Source organism: Rana temporaria, chromosome 10 (genome assembly GCF_905171775.1).
Source record: "Rana temporaria chromosome 10, aRanTem1.1, whole genome shotgun sequence".
NCBI classification, from domain to species: domain Eukaryota; kingdom Metazoa; phylum Chordata; class Amphibia; order Anura; family Ranidae; genus Rana; species Rana temporaria.
In genome coordinates, this window is record NC_053498.1 from 86,480,410 (window position 1) to 86,500,125 (window position 19,716).

Consider the following 19,716-nt stretch of genomic DNA (forward strand, 5'->3'; position numbering starts at 1 on the left):
GTCAATGTAAACAGACAGTTCCCTGTTCTGTCAGGGGAGTAGAGAGAGATCTGCTGTTTCTAGCGATCAGGAACAGCGATCTCTCTCCTCCTCTAGTCAGTACATTGCCCCCACAGTTAGAAACACCTCCCTAGGAAACACTTAACCCCTTGATCGCCCCCTAGTGTTAACCCGTTCCCTGCCAGTGACATTTAAACATTAATCAGTGGCTGTTTTTTGTCTCTGATGGCTGTGTAAATGTCATTGGTCCCAAAAAAAGTGTCCGATCAGTCCGCTGCAATGTCGCAGTCCCACTAAAAATTGCAGATCGCCGCCATTACTAGTAAAAAAAAAAAATACTAAATTTATCCACTATTTTGTAGACGCTATAACTTTTGCGCAAACCAATCAATATACGCGTTTTTTACCAAAAATATGCAGAATAATACATATTGACCTAAACTGATATTTAGTATAGCAAAAAAAGTTAAAAATACATTTTATTTTTTGCAAAATTGTCGCTCTTTTTTTGTTTATAGCGTAAAACATTTTAACTGCAGAGGTGATAAAATACCACCTAAAGAAAGCTCTATTTGGTGGGGGAAAAAATTGTCAGTTAAATCGACGCAGGGCCGTATCGCAAAAAAATGGCCTGGTCATCAAGGGGGAAAATCCTTCCAGTCCTTAAGTGGTTATCGCTCTATGCCTCCGACATGAACAGAAATGCACAAAATGAGCGAAAAGCTCCTGTTCATGGAATTGAAGCCTGAATCTGACGTGTGAAAGTGGTCACATTGTGCATGCACATCTGACCTCCCCCGTAGGTCTATATACAGACACTATCTCTGCTGCTTAGGGAAACATAATGGGATTCCAACAAAGTTCCAAACTACAAATGGTTATTTACTTGCTGCTGTTTTTTTTTTGTATTGTTGTAGAGTAAATAGTTGTAAACAGTTTTGTTATTCTGGCTGAAATGTAAGGTTTTGTGATTAAAAGGTACATGATTGAGTGGATCTTTCATTGTGGAATTCAACTGCTGGGATAGCCTTGGGTGGCACACAGTGTCACGTATCACTTGCAAGTCTTCCATGCTGATAGCTCATACAGTGAGGGTGTAATGTGACCTTAAATTAGTGACAAAGAGATGAGGTGATATACATATGCAGGAATGGGGGAAGATGGGGGAGGGAGGTGTTCAGAGGATAAAAGAGAAGCCTTCCAAATCTCTTTCACCAATTGCCTTTCCTCTTCCATCCCCCCTGAGAGGGGAAAGCTTTGTCAACAAAAAACAGTGTGATATGAAGGGAAAAAAAGAAAAATCTCAAAGGTGCAAACAATGAGACAGAAGGGGCTGTTTGAAGTGAGAAAGGGATAAATATGCGCGGGGAGGGGAGGTTAAACCAGAAGGAAAGTTTGAACTGCTAAGAGGATTATAGGAAAATCTACCTTCCTCTTCTAACTTCGTTTTTTTTATCTGGCAGTGCTGAATTCACAGGCTTGTGCTCAAAACCGAAACGGGTTGCTCAGACTTGGTAATTCACTCATGAAGGGCACTATATAATGTCATCCAACCATAACTATATTTTTAAAGGCCTACTGCACTTTAAAATATAGGACTCCTAAAGCCTTGTACACACGATGAGGCCCCGTACACACGGCCGAGAAACTCGATGAGCAAAACACATTATTTTGCTCGTTGAGTTTCTTGTGAAGCCGCCGAGGATCTCGGCGAGCCAAATTTCCTCATTGAGTAACGAGGAAATAGAGAACATGTTCTCTATTTGGCACGACGAGATTCTCGTCGGTTTCTTTGGCCGAAAGTGTACACACGGCCGGGTTTCTCGGCAGAATACGGCTCCGATCGATTTTCTGGCTGAATTCTGCCGAGAAACTCGGTCGTGTGTACGGGGCCTTAGAATATAGGACGACTCATCGTTTATTTTTGCATGCTAGTCTCATATCGAAAATGGAGATGTTACTAAACTAACAAATATTCTCCTACGTCAGAACACAACTATTTTGAAAGTAATGTAATGTGTTGTATTGTATTGTACTGTATTTTTTCATTTCCGAGAATGCTTGGTCTTGCTCTTCCGATTTTTTTTCGAAAGAATACTGTACTGATTAAACGGAAATTGTACTATCTGGTATAATACAAGATTTTTTTTTTATGTTTGTGCCTTTGGATAATGACGGATGAACTATCGTCATCGGCTCTGGAAAGCTGTATACTAATGATCAGATTATCATACGATTGCTTCAAAAGCGGTATTTTTCATTTGATTTTCTGATCGTACGTACTAGGCTTAACAGTAGTAAATCTGGGCAAACAAAAAAGGAATATGTTTGATTAACACTCAATGAGCAGACCCCAAAACAAGACTTCTCTTTTTTTTTTATTAAGTATATGAGGTTCGGAATTCTCCACAGAGCAGTAAAGTGGTGACTAGGGATGAGCTTCTTGTTCGACTCAAACATCGGCTGTTAGACCGTTCGCCGAATTTCGAACATTATGGGCTGTTCGCACCAAATTCAAGTGGCGCGCCACGGCCCATAATTCACTGAGGCATCGCAGTGCATTGTCGGCTGATGATTGACTAAGCATGCACTATGACCCGCATGCTTTGGCCAATCACAGCGTGGAAAAAACGGAGAGCCATAATTGGCCAAAGCTAGGGTGGCTTTGGCCAATTATGTCTCAGGGGGTTTAGTACACGCCCCACACTATGCCTTGTGCCGTGTGTTGCAACGGTGGTTAAAGACAGACAGAGAGAGAGAGACAGTGTCATTTATTTTGAGTTAGATAGAGCAGGCAGGCCAGTCAGTTAGATTCAGTTACAGTGTGTAGAGGATATATATGCATCCCAGGTGTTGTATATATATTTATACACTGTATTCAGTTTAGCTAGATCCGTTCCTGTTATTCTCTTCATAATATACTGACAGGCAGGCAGGTGATTGTGCTAGCTGCAGTATTTTCACTAAAGCCTCGTACACACGACCGAGAAACTCGACGGGCGAAACACATCGTTTTGCTCGTCAAGTTCCTTGTTAGGCTGTCAACGATCTCAGCGAGCCAAATTTCCCCATTCCCGTCGAGGAAAAAGAAGACATGCTCTCTTTTTGGCTCGACCAGATCCTCAACAGTTTCCTCGTCGAAAAGTGTACACATGACCGGTTTCCTCGGCAAAAAAAAAAAACAGCAAGTTTCTTGCTGGTTTTTGCAGAGAAACTTGGTCGTGTGTACGAGGCCTTAGAGTACTGTGTCCTTTGCACAGTGTGCATCATCTAAAGCTTACCTGAATACAATTGCTGGTGTTCTCATACAAATATAGGCAGGGACCTGCAGTATTTTGTTTTAGTGTCCTTTGCACAGGACCAGACATTAAATTAAAGCCGCAAGCAGTTTTAAATGACTCTTTTTTCCTATAGAAATTTCATTTTGTTCAGGGACAGTTCGTTTTTAAAACTTTTTTTTCCATTGATACAGTTTCAAGACCCTTTTTAGGACAATAACTTGCTTATTAGTCTTTAAAATTAGCTCTTTTGATTTAGAACGTTCGAGTCCCATAGACTTTAGTTTGCACAAACTTTCGGTCTGTTCGCAGGTTCTGGTGCGAACCGAACCGGGGGGGGTGGGGGGTGGGGGGGTTCGGCTCATCCCTAGTGGTGACGTTAAAATCAGGTAAAAAAATTATTTTGAAACTTTTGACTAAAATGATATACATATCTACCTGATCTGCAGAGAAACCCTGAAGTTCAGGAAAGCAACCAATTGTGATTTATTGATTTATGATTGCCTGGGTTTATTTTTTACAAATCACGCCATTCAAAATATTCACAGTTTGAACAATCATTTGCTCATAACCAACGCGTACTGTTGGAGGTGCATGCTGAATGAATAAATGGTTTGCAAGGATATAGTTGTTTTAAAACCAAGAATCATATCTCAGCCATAAATGGGGTCAGATAGTTGCAACATTTAAATTATGCTAAAAAAATAGTGCAACTATTTTAACAATTTCATTTTTGTAGTTGATTGACCAATATGACGGTTCAGAAAACAATCAGACCTAACTGTGTGTGGTCAGATAGACAAGAAAGGGACAACTCAGCACACTTAACAGTTCCTGTGTATGATGGAGGACACTGTCTAAATATCACACCCGTGACCTTTATCACTGGAGGTCACCATCTGTAAAGGTGTAAGAAAGAATAATCCTCCAATACAAGAGCAAAACTGACACTTTAACAGTTTACGAACAATTATATGTGTAAATATATTCTAGCTATTAATTTCAAGGACATTTAAAAATAAAAAATAAACTTAATAACGGGGCATCTACATACCCAACATGCTACATGGATGTCGTGATCACTCTTTTTCCACATTCATTTGTATGATGTTGACCTCTAAAGCTGGTTATAGGCGATAGATATTGGTTGAGTGTGATCCTACTGCCAAAATACAGTTTTCACAAATTTTATATAAATGGACGCAGTTGTATTTCTACGCTATCCAGATTTATTCACATCAATGCAGACACACCCAAAATAAGACTTAATAATAGGTAAATAAAAGCAATCATCTGAAAAAACCTTGGGTATTATTATTATTAGAATAATACATACAGGATTTATGATGCGCCAACAGTTTGCTCTTCGTTTTACAACACAAAGGCAGACAGTACAGTTACAACACAAGAGGAATCAGAGGATATATACAATTTCTTGAGGAACATTGGATAGGACCTTCTGTTGGAACTCATTGCAATGGTGACTGTCATAGAAAAAGAAGAGTCACATGCTCCTCATACCAGTGATGTTGACCTCTAAAGCTGGTTTTAGGTAACTGATGTTGGCTGAATGTAGGAGCACTATCCTACTACCTAATTACCATTTTAAAAAATGATTGTATATAAATATGAGCGGATGTATTTTCCCACTATCCATGTTTATGAACTAAAACAGGAATGGAATGAGTTACATTCTCACCATACCCAGACATATGGGGTTCTTCTGTTTGATCACATCAGCCAATAGGAGTGTCACGGGAATGAAGACAAGATGGGTTATTTACAAAAGGCAAATCCACTTTGCACTACAAGGGCACTTGGAAGTGCAGTCGCTGTAGCTCCGAGGGGAAGATCTGAAATGAGGGGAAGCTCTGCTGATTTTATCATCCAATCACGTGCAAGCTAAAATGCTTTTTTTTCCCCTTGCATGTCCCCCTCAGATCTACAGTGATCTGGCAGTGCACTTGTAGTGCAAAGTGGATTTGCCTTTAGTAAATCAACCCCAAGGTGATCATGTGCTGCTGTGGAGGGAAAATTAAGTGGCTTTAAACCAAACCCTTTATTATGTGTAGTAAATGAAGTATAAGCATTAGTAAATAAAAAAAAATAGGGCTGTTACTGATTGAAATTTTCGCGTTCGATTAATAAAAACATTTTTAATCAATTAATCAACTAATTTCGATTAATTATAACGCACATACATTTTTCGGATCACCAACATATATAGTCCCCACTGTAATATCCACATACATCTCCCCCACTGTAATATCCACAGACACAGGGCCGGCGCTAGCAATAGGCAGATCAGGCGGCTGCCTAGAGCGCCAGATTAGGGGGAGCGCCAAAATCCGGATCCCCAGCCACTCGGGAATGAGATTATTAAAATCCCACCAGGACCGGCGGTTGCGCCTGTGAATACAGACGGACCGCTCTATCCCCAGCCTGCAGTAGCGGCACGGCGGCGGCAGTGAGAACATGATCTGAGGGAAGAGAGCCGGGATGAGAAGCAGCCGGCCGGAAGTGCCGCATGATCGGTGGAGGCGGATGATGAGATGGGAGCCCTGTGGCTGCATGTAGTGTAACTACGGCGGGCTTGCCGTGATATCCGCTCCCCCCTCCTCCTGGGCGCTTGGGGATCTGGTTTGAAAGGACAGGCAGGGGCAGCGCCACTCTCCTGGAGCCGGAGTAAAGTAATCATCGCGGCTGGCTCAGGTATAGTGGAAGCACAGGCAGCGCTCCGTGCTGTAGCCTGCGCCCAGTCAAAAAAAAAAGCAAACACTGACTCTGCTTGGACTCTGTTTAGTTAATAGTGCATTGCACTGTGTACACAGGGGGGAACTGTTATGTGGGGGGCGGCTTAGGCAGACGTGCAGGGGGGTACTGATATGTGTGGGGGGGCAGACATGCAGGGGGGGGGGTACTGATGTGTGTGGGGGGGGGGAGACATGTGTGGGGGGGCAGACATGCAAGGGGGGTACTGATGTGTGTGGGGGGGGCAGACATGTGTGGGGGGGCAGACATGCAAGGGGGGTACTGATATGTGTGGGGGGGCAGACATGCAGGGGGGGTACTGATATGTGTGGGGGGGCAGACATGCAGGGGGGGTACTGATATGTGTGTGGGGGGGGGCAGATGTGCAGGGGGGTACTGATATGTGTGTGTGGGGCACAGGGACGGACGTGCAGGGGGGTACTGATATGTGTTTGGGGGGGGCAGACGTGCAGGGGGGTACTGAATGTGTGTGTGGGGGGGGGGTGTGCAGGGGGGTACTGATATGTGTTTGGGGGGGGCAGACGTGCAGCGGGGGTACTGATATGTGTGTGTGGGGGACAGACGTGCAGGGGGGTACTGATATGTGTGTGGGGGGGACAGATGTGCAGGGAGGTACTGATATGTGTGTGTGGGGGCAGACATGCAGGGGGGTACTGAATGTGTGTGTGGGGGGGGGGGGGGTGTGCAGGGGGGTACTGATATGTGTTTGGGGGGGGCAGATGTGCAGGGGGGTACTGATATGTGTGTGTGGGGGACGGGCGTGCAGGGGGGTACTGATATGTGTGGGGGGGCAGATGTGCAGGGGGGGTACTGAATGTGTGTGTGGGGGGGGCGTTCAGGGGGGTACTGATATGTGTTTGGGGGGGCACACGTGCAGGGGGGGTACTGATATGTGTGTGTGGGGGACGGGCGTGCAGGGGGGTACTGATATGTGTGGGGGGGCAGATGTGCAGGGGGGTACTGAATGTGTGTGTGGGGGGGGGGGGGCGTTCAGGGGGGTACTGATATGTGTTTGGGGGGGGCAGACGTGCAGGGGGTACTGATATGTGTGTGGGGGGGGACAGATGTGCAGGGAGGTACTGATATGTGTGTGTGTGTGGGGGGGGGGGTGTGCAGGGGGGTACTGATATGTGTTTGGGGGGGCAGATGTGCAGGGGGGTACTGATATGTGTGTGGGGGGGGGACAGATGTGCAGGGAGGTACTGATATGTGTGTGTGTGTGGGGGGGGGGGGTACTGATATGTGTTTGGGGGGGCAGATGTGCAGGGGGGGTACTGATATGTGTGTGTGTTGGGGACGGACGTGCAGGGGGGTACTGATATGTGTGGGGGGGCAGATGTGCAGGGGGGTACTGAATGTGTGTGTGTGGGGGGGGGCGTGCAGGGGGGTACTGATATGTGTGGGGGGGCAGACATGCAGGGGGGGGGTACTGATGTGTGTGGGGGGGGGGCAGACATGTGTGGGGGGGGCAGACATGCAAGGGGGGTACTGATGTGTGTGGGGGGGGGCAGACATGTGTGGGGGGGCAGACATGCAAGGGGGGTACTGATATGTGTGGGGGGGCAGACATGCAGGGGGGGGGGGGTGATGTGTGGGGGGGGGGAGACATGCAGGGGGGGGTACTGATATGTGTGTGGGGGGGGACAGATGTGCAGGGGGGTACTGATATGTGTGTGTGGGGCACAGGGACGGACGTGCAGGGGGGTACTGATATGTGTTTGGGGGGGCAGACGTGCAGGGGGGTACTGATTGTGTGTGTGGGGGGGGGGGGTGTGCAGGGGGGGTACTGATATGTGTTTGGGGGGGGGGCAGACGTGCAGCGGGGTACTGATATGTGTGTGTGGGGGACAGACGTGCAGGGGGGTACTGATATGTGTGTGGGGGGGGACAGATGTGCAGGGAGGTACTGATATGTGTGTGTGGGGGCAGACATGCAGGGGGGTACTGAATGTGTGTGTGTGGGGGGGGGGGGGGTGTGCAGGGGGGTACTGATATGTGTTTGGGGGGGGCAGATGTGCAGGGGGGTACTGATATGTGTGTGTGGGGGACGGGCGTGCAGGGGGGTACTGATATGTGTGGGGGGGCAGATGTGCAGGGGGTACTGAATGTGTGTGTGGGGGGGGGGCGTTCAGGGGGGTACTGATGTGTGTGGGGGGGGCACACGTGCAGGGGGGTACTGATATGTGTGTGTGGGGGACGGGCGTGCAGGGGGGTACTGATATGTGTGGGGGGGGCAGATGTGCAGGGGGTACTGAATGTGTGTGTGGGGGGGGGGGCGTTCAGGGGGGTACTGATATGTGTTTGGGGGGGCAGACGTGCAGGGGGTACTGATATGTGTGTGGGGGGGGGACAGATGTGCAGGGAGGTACTGATATGTGTGTGTGTGTGTGGGGGGGGGGTGTGCAGGGGGGTACTGATATGTGTTTGGGGGGGCAGATGTGCAGGGGGTACTGATATGTGTGTGGGGGGGGGGACAGATGTGCAGGGAGGTACTGATATGTGTGTGTGTGTGGGGGGGGGGGTGTGCAGGGGGGTACTGATATGTGTTTGGGGGGGCAGATGTGCAGGGGGGTACTGATATGTGTGTGTGTGGGGGACGGACGTGCAGGGGGGTACTGATATGTGTGGGGGGGCAGATGTGCAGGGGGGTACTGAATGTGTGTGTGTGGGGGGGGGGCGTGCAGGGGGGGTACTGATATGTGTTTGGGGGGGGCAGACGTGCAGGGGGGGTACTGAATGTGTGTGGGGGGGACAGAAGGACAGATGTGTGTGTGCGGGGGGGCCGATGTGCAGGGGGGTACAGAGGGGAACAGATGTGTGTGTGTGTAGGAGGGACAGGCGTGCAGGGGGTACAAAGGGGAAACAGATATGTGTGTAGGGGGGACAGGTGTGCAGGGGGGAACAGGTGTGTGTGGGGGGGGGGGACAGATGTGCAGGGAATACAGAGAGGGAACAGATATGTGTGGGGGGGGGAAGATGTGCAAGGGGGTTACAGAGGGGTAGCAGATGTGTGTGGGGGGCAGATGTACAGGGGGAGGGGTGTGTGCAGAGGGGAACAGGCATGCAGAGTGATACAGTGATGGGGTGAGAAGGTCCAGAGGCACAGGTGCAAACCTGTGGACCACTGCTGAAGAAATAGGTGCCGCAAATTTTTTAGTGAGGGGCGGAGTCAATGTGTGTGAGAGGGGGGGGGGGGGCGGCAAAATTAGGTTTCGCCTAGGGTGTCAAAAATCCTTGCACCAGCCCTGCACAGACATCTCCCCACTGTAATATCCACAGACATCTCCCCACTGTAATATCCACAGACATCTCCCCCACTGTAATATCCACAGACATCTCTCCCACTGTAATATCCACAGACATCTCCCCCACTGTAATATCCACAGACATCTCCCCCCACTGTAATATCCACAGACATCTCCCAACTGTAATATCCACAGACATCTCCCCACTGTAATATCCACAGACATCTCCCCACTGTAATATCCACAGACATCTCCCCACTGTAATATCCACAGACATCTCCCCACTGTAATATCCACAGACATCTCCCCACTGTAATATCCACAGACATCTCCCCGCTGTAATATCCACAGACATCTCCCCACTGTAATATCCACAGACATCTCCTCCACTGTAATATCCACAGACATCTCCCCCACACTAATATCCACAGACATCTCCCCCACTGTAATATCTACAGACATCTCCTCACTGTAATCCACAGACATCTCCCCACTGTAATATCCACAGACATCTCCCCACTGTAATATCCACAGACATCTCCCCACTGTAATATCCACAGACATCTCCCCCACTGTAATATCTACAGACATCTCCTCACTGTAATATCCACAGACATCTCCCCACTGTAATATCCACAGACATCTCCTCCACTGTAATATCCACAGACATCTCCCCCACACTAATATCCACAGACATCTCCCCCACTGTAATATCTACAGACATCTCCTCACTGTAATCCACAGACATCTCCCCACTGTAATATCCACAGACATCTCCCCACTGTAATATCCACAGACATCTCCCCACTGTAATATCCACAGACATCTCCCCACTGTAATATCCACAGACATCTCCCCCGCTGTAATATCTACAGACATCTCCCCGCTGTAATATCTACAGACATCTCCCCACTGTAATATCCACAGACATCTCCTCCACTGTAATATCCACAGACATCTCCCCCACACTAATATCCACAGACATCTCCCCCACTGTAATATCTACAGACATCTCCCCACTGTAATCCACAGACATCTCCCCACTGTAATATGGTCCACATCTCCCCCACTGTATAGGAAAATTAGTGCTTGCTTAGTCTTACCAAAGAAGCCGGCCGAACACGAGCAGTTGAGGCCGGGTGATGACGTCAGCGCGCCGCTCTAGGCTCACCTAGGCTGCCGCCGGGTGGACTAAGATGGCCGCCGCTTTGGGAGCTAAGCCGAAGCCGTGGTCTTCCCTATGGCCGAGGCAGCAGCAGAGCTCCGTGGATCACGTGGTGTGCGGATCCGCATATAGTGACCTGTTCGGATCACGGATCATTTACGATCCGTTGCACCACTAGTACTGATCAAAAGAATTTTGATCGGTCAAAAAAATTAACGATTAATCAAGGAATTAATCTTTAATTTTCACAGCCCTAAAAAAAAAAAACATATAGATTTGACAGATAGAAGGAAGCACTAAAGCATGATACATATGCCTATGTCATTTCTTTGTAGTTGTTTTTGCCTAGAGTATATTCTTTTGTCTAGGGCCAAAAAATTAGTTGATGCTTTATAAATAAATTATAACAATAAAATCCACAGATGTGCTGTCCAGTCCAGTAAGGCTGCATTCACACCTAGGCGTATTTACGCCCGACGCTCGTGCCGCTGGATGGGAAAATTTACATTGATGTCTATGAGATGGTTCACATCTCACGCCGAACGCCGAAACGCCGTACGCCTGCCGCCTGAAAACAAGTCCCGGACCCTTTTTTGTCAGGCGGCTTTCGGCGTTCGGCATAGACATCAATGTAAATGTTTTGTAAAAAAAAAAGTTTAAAAATCGCGGCAAAATACGCCGCGTACGCCGCGTATAGTGTGAATGCAGCCTAAGGATCCAGTATTGCTAAAAAGAAACGCTTCCGAGGGATTAGAACTAACAAAGCTGGCCATGCACAATCTTTTTTTTGACATTTCACTTCTATTGCAAAAAAATGACTGTATCATCAGGTAAAATTGGTAAGGTTGGGAGACCAATTCAAGAAGATAATATCTACAGTCAGTTTTTCTTGTAAAACCTTTCCATCGTAAGAAGAAGCGCCCACAGTGCAATGTTGCTTTGCTTGAGCTGGCAATTAATTTTACAGCAGCATCTTGGCTAATGTTTTGAGCCAATTCACCTCACCTACTACAATATCTGCCTGTCTATGGAAAGTCTTGCTACAGTAATCATTAAAAATAAAAAATACTTGACAAAACTGCATTGCCAGGCTGCACAGTTGCTCCATTGTGTTGGTGGTTGAGTGCATTAGAATTCAGGCGCTAGACTTGTAAACTTATGTAAATTGTTGACACCCAATACAGTACTCTTTCAAGCTCATACTATCATACAGTTAATAGGACTTTTGTTTGTCCTACACATTTGATCTCTAATAGACTGCCTTTGTGGATCACTGGTATGTGCAAATTGGTAACCTGAATGTACTGATCAAGGTGTTTTTTTTTCTCTACATGAGCTGAGAACAACTTGAATAGACATCAACAATTAAAAGAACGTATTTGCATTTCTTATGGAATGAAGTAGGTTTTGTTGGTCCCTTATATCTTTGAAGCTTCTATAGAGATGACTGACTATTGACCTGGCTTGATAAAGAACACTTTAGGCCTAAAGGTAGAGGTGATGCATTAGGCATTTTAGGTAAGATCTAGTGACTATAGTGTCTAGGAAAATCAAAACAACCACCAAAGACAACCTTCATACCACCTGATTGGTATGTTGCAAAGCCAATTGTTTATCTTGTTAATAAACAGCATCAGATCCTATTGCCTGATCCACCCCTCCTCTCTCCATAGTGCCATTCATCTCAGTTGAACTTCCAGCATAGGGATGAGCCGAACACCCCCCCCCCCCCATTCGCACCAGAACCTTCGAACGGACCGAACGTTCGCGCAAACATTTAGAACCCCATTGACGTTTATGGGACTCGAACGTTCAAATTCAAAAGTGCTAATTTTAAAGCCTAATATGCAAGTTATTTTGTAAAACGTCTTTGAGAACCTGGGTCTTGCCCCAGGGAACATGTATCAATGGAAAAAAAGTTTTAAAAACGGTCGTTTTTTCAGGAGCAGTGATTTTAATGATGCTTAAATAAAAAAAAATAAAAAAAATTAAAAATTCCTTTAAATATTGTACTTGCTGGGTGTCTATAGTATGCCTGTGAAAACGTCTTTGAGAACCCGGGTCTTGCCCCAGGGAACATGTATCAATGGAAAAAAAGTTTTAAAAACTGTAGTTTTTTCCAGGAGTCCTGAAAAACGACCGTTTTTAAAACTTTTTTTCCATTGATACATGTTCCCTCAAACTACAGAGCACACGGCCAGTACACACCAAGTAGCTTTAGGTGCAAACTACAGAGGACACAGGCAATAAACCATGTAAGAATACTGCAGCTAGCACAATCACCTGCCTGCCAGTAAATTAGGAAGAACTGATCTAGCTAAACTATACAGTGTATAAATATATGGACAACACCTGGGATGCAGTGCCGATCCTGACCTCCCTGGGGCCCTAAGCAAAATGGCGTGGCACATTAAAAATGAGAAGCGGGGGGCGCTGATGACAGTGACATGTCACGTTAAAGAAAGTTAAGAAGCGGGGGGAGGAGGTGTTCTGCTGTCGGAAATGACATCTTACATTAAATTGAGAAGCGGGGGGTGCTGACTTCTTATCTCTTCTCCCATGCAGCCAGCGAGTTGAGAAGCCGGGTGAGGGGGCGAAAATGACTTCTCACCAGGTGGGGCCTCTAGTAATTTGGGGGGCCCTTTGCAGCTTTGTGGGGCCCTAAGCGCCTTGCATAATGAGCCTATAGGGCGGATCGGCCATGCTGGGATGTATATATATCCTCTACACACTGTAAATTTAACTGATTAGCCTGCCTGCCTGCTCTATCTACCTGCAAAAAATGACACTCTCTCTGTCTCTCTCTGTCCTCTCTTAACTACCGCAACACACTACACAAGGCCGACCTACAGGCGGCCTTTTATAGTGTGGGGCGTGTACTAAACCCCCTGAGCCATAATTGGCCAAAGCCACCCTGGCTTTGGCCAATTATGGCTCTCCGTTTTTTGCAAGCTGTGATTGGCCAAGCATGTGGGTCATAGTGCATGCTTGGTCAATCATCAGCCAGCGATGCCGCAGTGAATTATGGTCTGTGAAACGTAACTCGAATTTGGCGCGAACGACCCGTTTTGTTCGTATTTCGACGAACGATCTAACATACGATGTTCGACTTGAATACGAAGCTCATCCCTATTCCAGCATTATGCAGAATGTCAGTTTCTCAGATTGTGCCTCCAAGAACCCTGAAAATAAAGTTATAATCAGCCTGCATGATAGTATTTCAAATAAAAACAGTTTCTATTGCCCAATAAACAATTAATCCCATTTGAACTCTCATCCCCTAACATCCATTTTGTTTAATGAAGTGGATGTGCCCATAGGGATTATACTGTGGTAGTCAGAGAGAGGAGAATTACCGGTGGGACAGTAGTGTGCCTGCTTGGACTGGCTAGAGCAGGGGTCTCCAAACTTTCTAAGCAAAAGGCCTATTTACTGTCCTTTAGACTTTGTGTGGGCTGGACTGTAGCCAGTGGAAGAAAGCAATACCCCATCATTGGTTGTAATGGGAGGAATAGTGCCCCTTTTTTGTACCAGTTGGAGCAATAGAGCCCTATTAATGCAGTTGGTGAGAGGAACGGTGACCCATCATTTGAGTCAGTTGGAGAAGTCGTACACCAAGGGCCAGAAAAAAGACAAACAAAAGGCCACATCTGGCCCAAGGGCCGCAGCTTTGCGACCACTGGACTAGAGAATCCCCAAGAGTCATAATATAGCAGTGTTCCAGTGACATTAGTGATTGGCAGGGCAGCCATCAGAAATTCTGGGGCTCCTCACACAGTTTTAGGCATGGGCCCCCTGGAGCAGAGAACCGGGGGGATGTTGCCGCAAATTGAAAATCGGTTGGGGGCTGCCGCAAATTGAGAACCAGGGGGGATGCTGCCATAAATTGAGAACCAAGGGGGGGCGGCTGTGAATTGAGAACCAGGGGGGGCTGCCGCAAATTGACACTGGCATCTCACTTACGTCTTCCTCCGGCCGCAAACTGAAAGTGAAAGTGTTTTCTCTCCTCTCACCGCAACATGAGAGGCGGAGGGGACTACAGAAATGAAAGTTTTCTCCTCTCCTCTCACCCATGAGCTGAGAAGGGGGACAGCCAGGCCCCTGGGAACATTCAGGCCCCTTACAGGTGTAATGCCTGTACCCCCTGATGTCGGCCCTGGTGATTGGATTCCTCTTCATTGAGAAATAAGTATATAAGTACACTTTATTCTGCAGCTAGGGTACAAACCGTGTTTTAGAATTGTATTTTGCTTGAAAATTATGCCCTAAAAGTTTAAAGGCTGGTATACTGAAGACAGACACTAGGACAATCCACACAGTCATCCTGGAATGAACTTGCATTGTTGGAAAGCTGTGTATAGGTAAAAAATATGTGCACTGTTCAGTCATTGTTCCTTCTTGTAAGGGGCATGCTACATTGGTAAAGATCGATTTTGCCAAAGCTGGTGCATGTAAGTCATCCCTTTCTAGGGGAGCACCAATCTTGGTCATCATGGTAGGCCCTATATGACGTTTGCCCAGCTGCTTGGGAACCTGGCACTTACACTTCCATTAAAGTCTTCTTACAAATGTATTTTGTCTGATTGGCTTTAAGGCTGGGTTCACACCTATGCGATTGGATGTGTCTTTCCCTGCATCAAATTTGCATAGCAGGAGAATGTGACCGGCTCTCTATGGAGCCAGGATCACATATCTCCAGGGCGGCTGCCAAGCGCACTGCACAGAAATGCTGTGCATATTTAGCTCTGTTTCAGGGCCGAATTCAAGCAAAGTTTCTTCCATAAACCGGAGAATGTGGGATGCACATCGTTCCTGTGCGATCCGCAGCCGGTTCCAGTGTGAACCAAGCTACAAAAAACCCAGCACTTTACATATTGTACATCATCATTATTATTATTATTCAGGATTTATATAGTGCCAACAGTTTGTGCAGCACTTTACAATATAAAGGAAGACAATACAGGTGCAATACAATAAAAATAAAATACAAGAGGGTTGAAAGGGCCCTGCTCATGAGAGTTTATAATCTAATATACCCTGCCCTTAAGAAGCCTATAATCAATGTTTTTATCTCACCTACATACACATACTAGAGTCAATTTAGACAGGATCCTGTTAACCTTCCAGGTTGTTAGAGGAAACCGGAGTACCTGAAGTAAACCCACACATGCACGGGGAGAACATGCAAACTTGGTGCATGTAGTGTGTCCAATACTTTGCTGGCTGCATTTTTCTTTTGGATCAGTGAGACACTATGTTGTTGTGAGACCAGGATCAGGATGATAATCTTGAAGCTGTGTATCTTCAAAAATAAGTGAGGAATAGCAACTTTTATATATCTATCCTGCCAGATTCCCTTAAACCTAATATTCAGATGACTGGCCACACTATGCAGTCTAGTTGTCTTGGATGTCATGCTGACCCTCCATACTAAGAATCAATTCATAATTCTTTATTTCACGTAATTTGTTCGGATCAAGACAATTTTCCGCAAATAATATTCATTAAGTAAAGGTTATGATCATTAGAACAACACTGAAAATAAACATTCCTCTTACTTATGCTTACCAGCAAAAACACAGGATTCATAACTGCTTCCGTCTCTAAATCCCAACATAACCGGGAGGATGGTTATTGTTGGCATCTCGTTGGCGGCGTCATTGGCAGCTATTTTATTTTATCAATCCTGTTGGAAGAACCAGCTTTGCAGTGAGCTGGAATAAAGAAACAAAGATGATGTATTGTTGGTGTGTAGCCTACATTATTGACATGTCTGCTTCATACTAGGACATTGTTTAGGTTAAAATTAATGTTACCAATACTAGAACTTAAATTATCTTCTGATACAAAATATAACAGATGCAGACCTGGTGACAATCTGGTCATCTTTGACGTGAGGATAGTGTCAGCAGATTTCCTCTGAATTTCAAAACTTTGAGAGACATTTTTGACCACTTTACTATTGTTCTGTGATAAAAGAGTAGAGCTAAAATGAAACCAAAAATTTTAGCAGCCGTTGGATTCCGTAGTGTAGGGTGGCAGGAAGGAAGATATCTTTAAGGTGTCCCCAGTAATGGCAGCATGAATTCAGTGAAGGCATTAGCTAAAACGGCCATAGAGTCCAATAAGACAAGTTTTGTAGCATGGGGATCGATGGTGCCAGTAGTTGTAGCGTGGCCGGCTATGGCTGACATGGATAGTAGCTGTAGCTTGTCTGTAGCCAGGCCGGCTACAGCCGACAATAATAGGACAGCGTGTGCTATGCACGCTGTCCTGTTTATAAGAGGGAGGCAGGTGTAGTGCATAAGCACTAATTTGTGGCGTATTTTGCGTTTCAACAGTGGAACGCACGCCGCGCCGGGTGATGACGTCATCGCGCGGTCGCCGTATGTGTTCCAGCGCGGAACGCACTATACGACGCCGCGAGCGCCTGTTACAAAGGGCAACCTTTTTTTTTTTTCATTTTTGAAAGAGTTAGGGAGAGGACCTCTGTCAAATAAATTGTCATCTCTGTCAAATAGAGGAGATTTCCTTTCATTTTCTGTTCTATCACCAAAACAGGAAGTCAGAAGAAATCCCTCCAATGTGTGTGAATCCTGGGGTGTGACCAGGGTCACCAGAACCAGTGTCCCCATTGGAAGATTTCCCCTCTCTTATTGTTAAAGTGGATGTAAACCCACTCTTATCCTTTCTAAACTACTGCCATAGTGCTAATCTATAAGGATATACATGCCTCCTGCATGTATCCTTACCTGTCAAATATCTCCCCTCTGTCTGTTATAAGAACTGAAAAACTGCAGATTCTGTGGGTGGATCTGTTGTCTGGAGTTCAGTGGGTGGAGTCGTGATGTCAGTAGACTCCCCGCCCACCTTTACACTACCCTTGTCAACATGCATTTTTTCCTATGTATTCCTTACACTAAATTCTGCTATGATCACTAACATCCAGTCAAAATCCAGAAAAGTAACCACATGACTTCAGAAAAGGAGTGGGGGTGGGAATGAAAAAAATAATGCCTGTCTCCAGGCTAGTGCATGAGATATGTAAATAACCTGTCACTCACAGCAAGGGGGCGGAACAGACTAAGGTTTTTCTCTGTAAGGCCTCGTACACACGACCGAGGAACTCATCATAGATGAAACATCGTTTTCCTCTACGAGTTCCTTGTTAGGCTTGTCGAGAAACTTGACAAGCTTTCTTTGCGTACACACTGTCAAGACCAAATTTCGTCCTTCTCAAACGCGGTGACGTACAACACATACGATGGCAGGGGAAGTTCGATTCCACTTGTACAACCCTTGGTGCTGCTTTTGCTAATCTCATGTTACTGCGTGTTAAGTAAAAGTTTGGTAGGAGACGATTTGCACTTTTCAGTCTGTTACAGCATGACAAATGTACTATCTCCATTACAAATGCTACTTTTACCGAAGGTGCGCTCCCGTCTCATACTTTATTCTGAGCATGCGCGGGTTTCTTAGCATACACACGATCATGTTTCTCGTCGTAAACCAGCCCGACGAGAAACACGACAAGGAAATTGAGACTCCCAACAAGAAAAAAGAGAACTTGTTATTTTTATTGTTCATTTGTGATCACTTTTAATGTCAATGTTTTGTTTGGTTTTAGTACATTAAAATCCAAATATATTTTTTGACCTGCACTATTGGAGCACCATCTTTTCTTTCTCCTTGTATGTTTTGTTGGAGTAAGTTTTTGGAGCTGTTCCATCGTACCTGCACTGACCCCTCCTGGGGTTTTTTCCATCCCAAGCCATCTCAACATTTATTGGAAACAGGGTGAACACCCTGTGAGCTCCAGTTCGTTTCACCCATCCAGGATACCATCCATCCAGGGTCCTCAGCTGAGGACTGTTGGGTCCTACGGCCAAGTTTCGTGGTTCCAACAACCCAGAGCCGCCAGACAAGTTAAGCTGATTCTTCTTGGGATCCCCTATGCTTGCATGATCTGCTGTTGCTGACAGGTAGATCCATTCGTTCTGGTAAGCATATTCCATCTATTTTCACTTAGTTGGAAGACATTTTCCCATGATGACCCATGTGGCTACACGTTTGTCTTCACCGATACTTCACATCTTATATTGATGGGCATTATTTCTTTTTCTTTTTCATATGGACTTATTAGCACATTCACTTCAATTGCTTGGTTGTTTTGTTTATATTTTTTCACTGTTTTACACCCAATTTGCTAGGACTACAGAACAGATAACAGTCAGCACAGGCAGAGAGCACAGGAAGGTATTGGATGACAAGATTTCCAACAGAATCAACAGTTTTGTGCATTTATTGGACAGATATAACAAAACACTTTTAATGGTATTTAACAGACCAAAGGGAGCAAATAAGTGAAGTCCATTGTTAGGGTTTATAGTGGTATCTGAAAGCAGGTTTGGGAAACAATGGCTCCGGTTGTAGGCCTGTTTATTTGATCACAGAACAACAAAGGGACTCATGCAGTGTTTAAAGGAAGACACTTGCTCATAGCAATCAATCAGATTCTTCCTTTCATTCTCCCATACGACACTCAAGACATTAGAGGAAACTTGTCAGGTACAAACACAAGAGCTTCCACCACTGACATATTTTTTAGTTGTAGACTCTGGATCTGTTATCCTAATCTTGCTTTACTACCTTGTCACTGACCCAAACCAAGCATGCAGCCAATGAATTGCCGGGACACTTGATATACACTTACTTGTTCATCCAAAACAACCAGGAATGGCAACTTTAATATTTCTTTAATATTAGGCTGTTTTAAAGATAAGTATTTAATTTTTTCTATGGACCACAATAACTGTTCTTCTTTCAGAAACTCTTATGAATAAAGCTCTGAGGTCTTCACACAAGATTTGACCACAAGAGGATGTCAAAATGTATTCATTTAAAGGTTAAAGGTTACATCTGCACCAAAACACATACTGTACATTACCATTTGTTGCATTAACCTCCGTGGATGTGCAATTAAAGACTCGTACACGGTATGAGAAAATCGGCGATTATTTTCGTACAAAGAATTTTTGTATAGTGTGTACCCAACTTTCGACAGCCGATTCCGAATTTCCATACCTAAATTCCCGAAGGAACAAACTAGTTTTCGTAAGATTTTCGTACAAGAAAAATCTGAAAAGAAGACTGCACATGATCAAAAACAATAAACAACAAAAAAAAAACCTTTGTGATATGAGAATTTTCATACAAATTTTTGTTCATCAGTTCTGATTTTCTGTGAAACATTGAG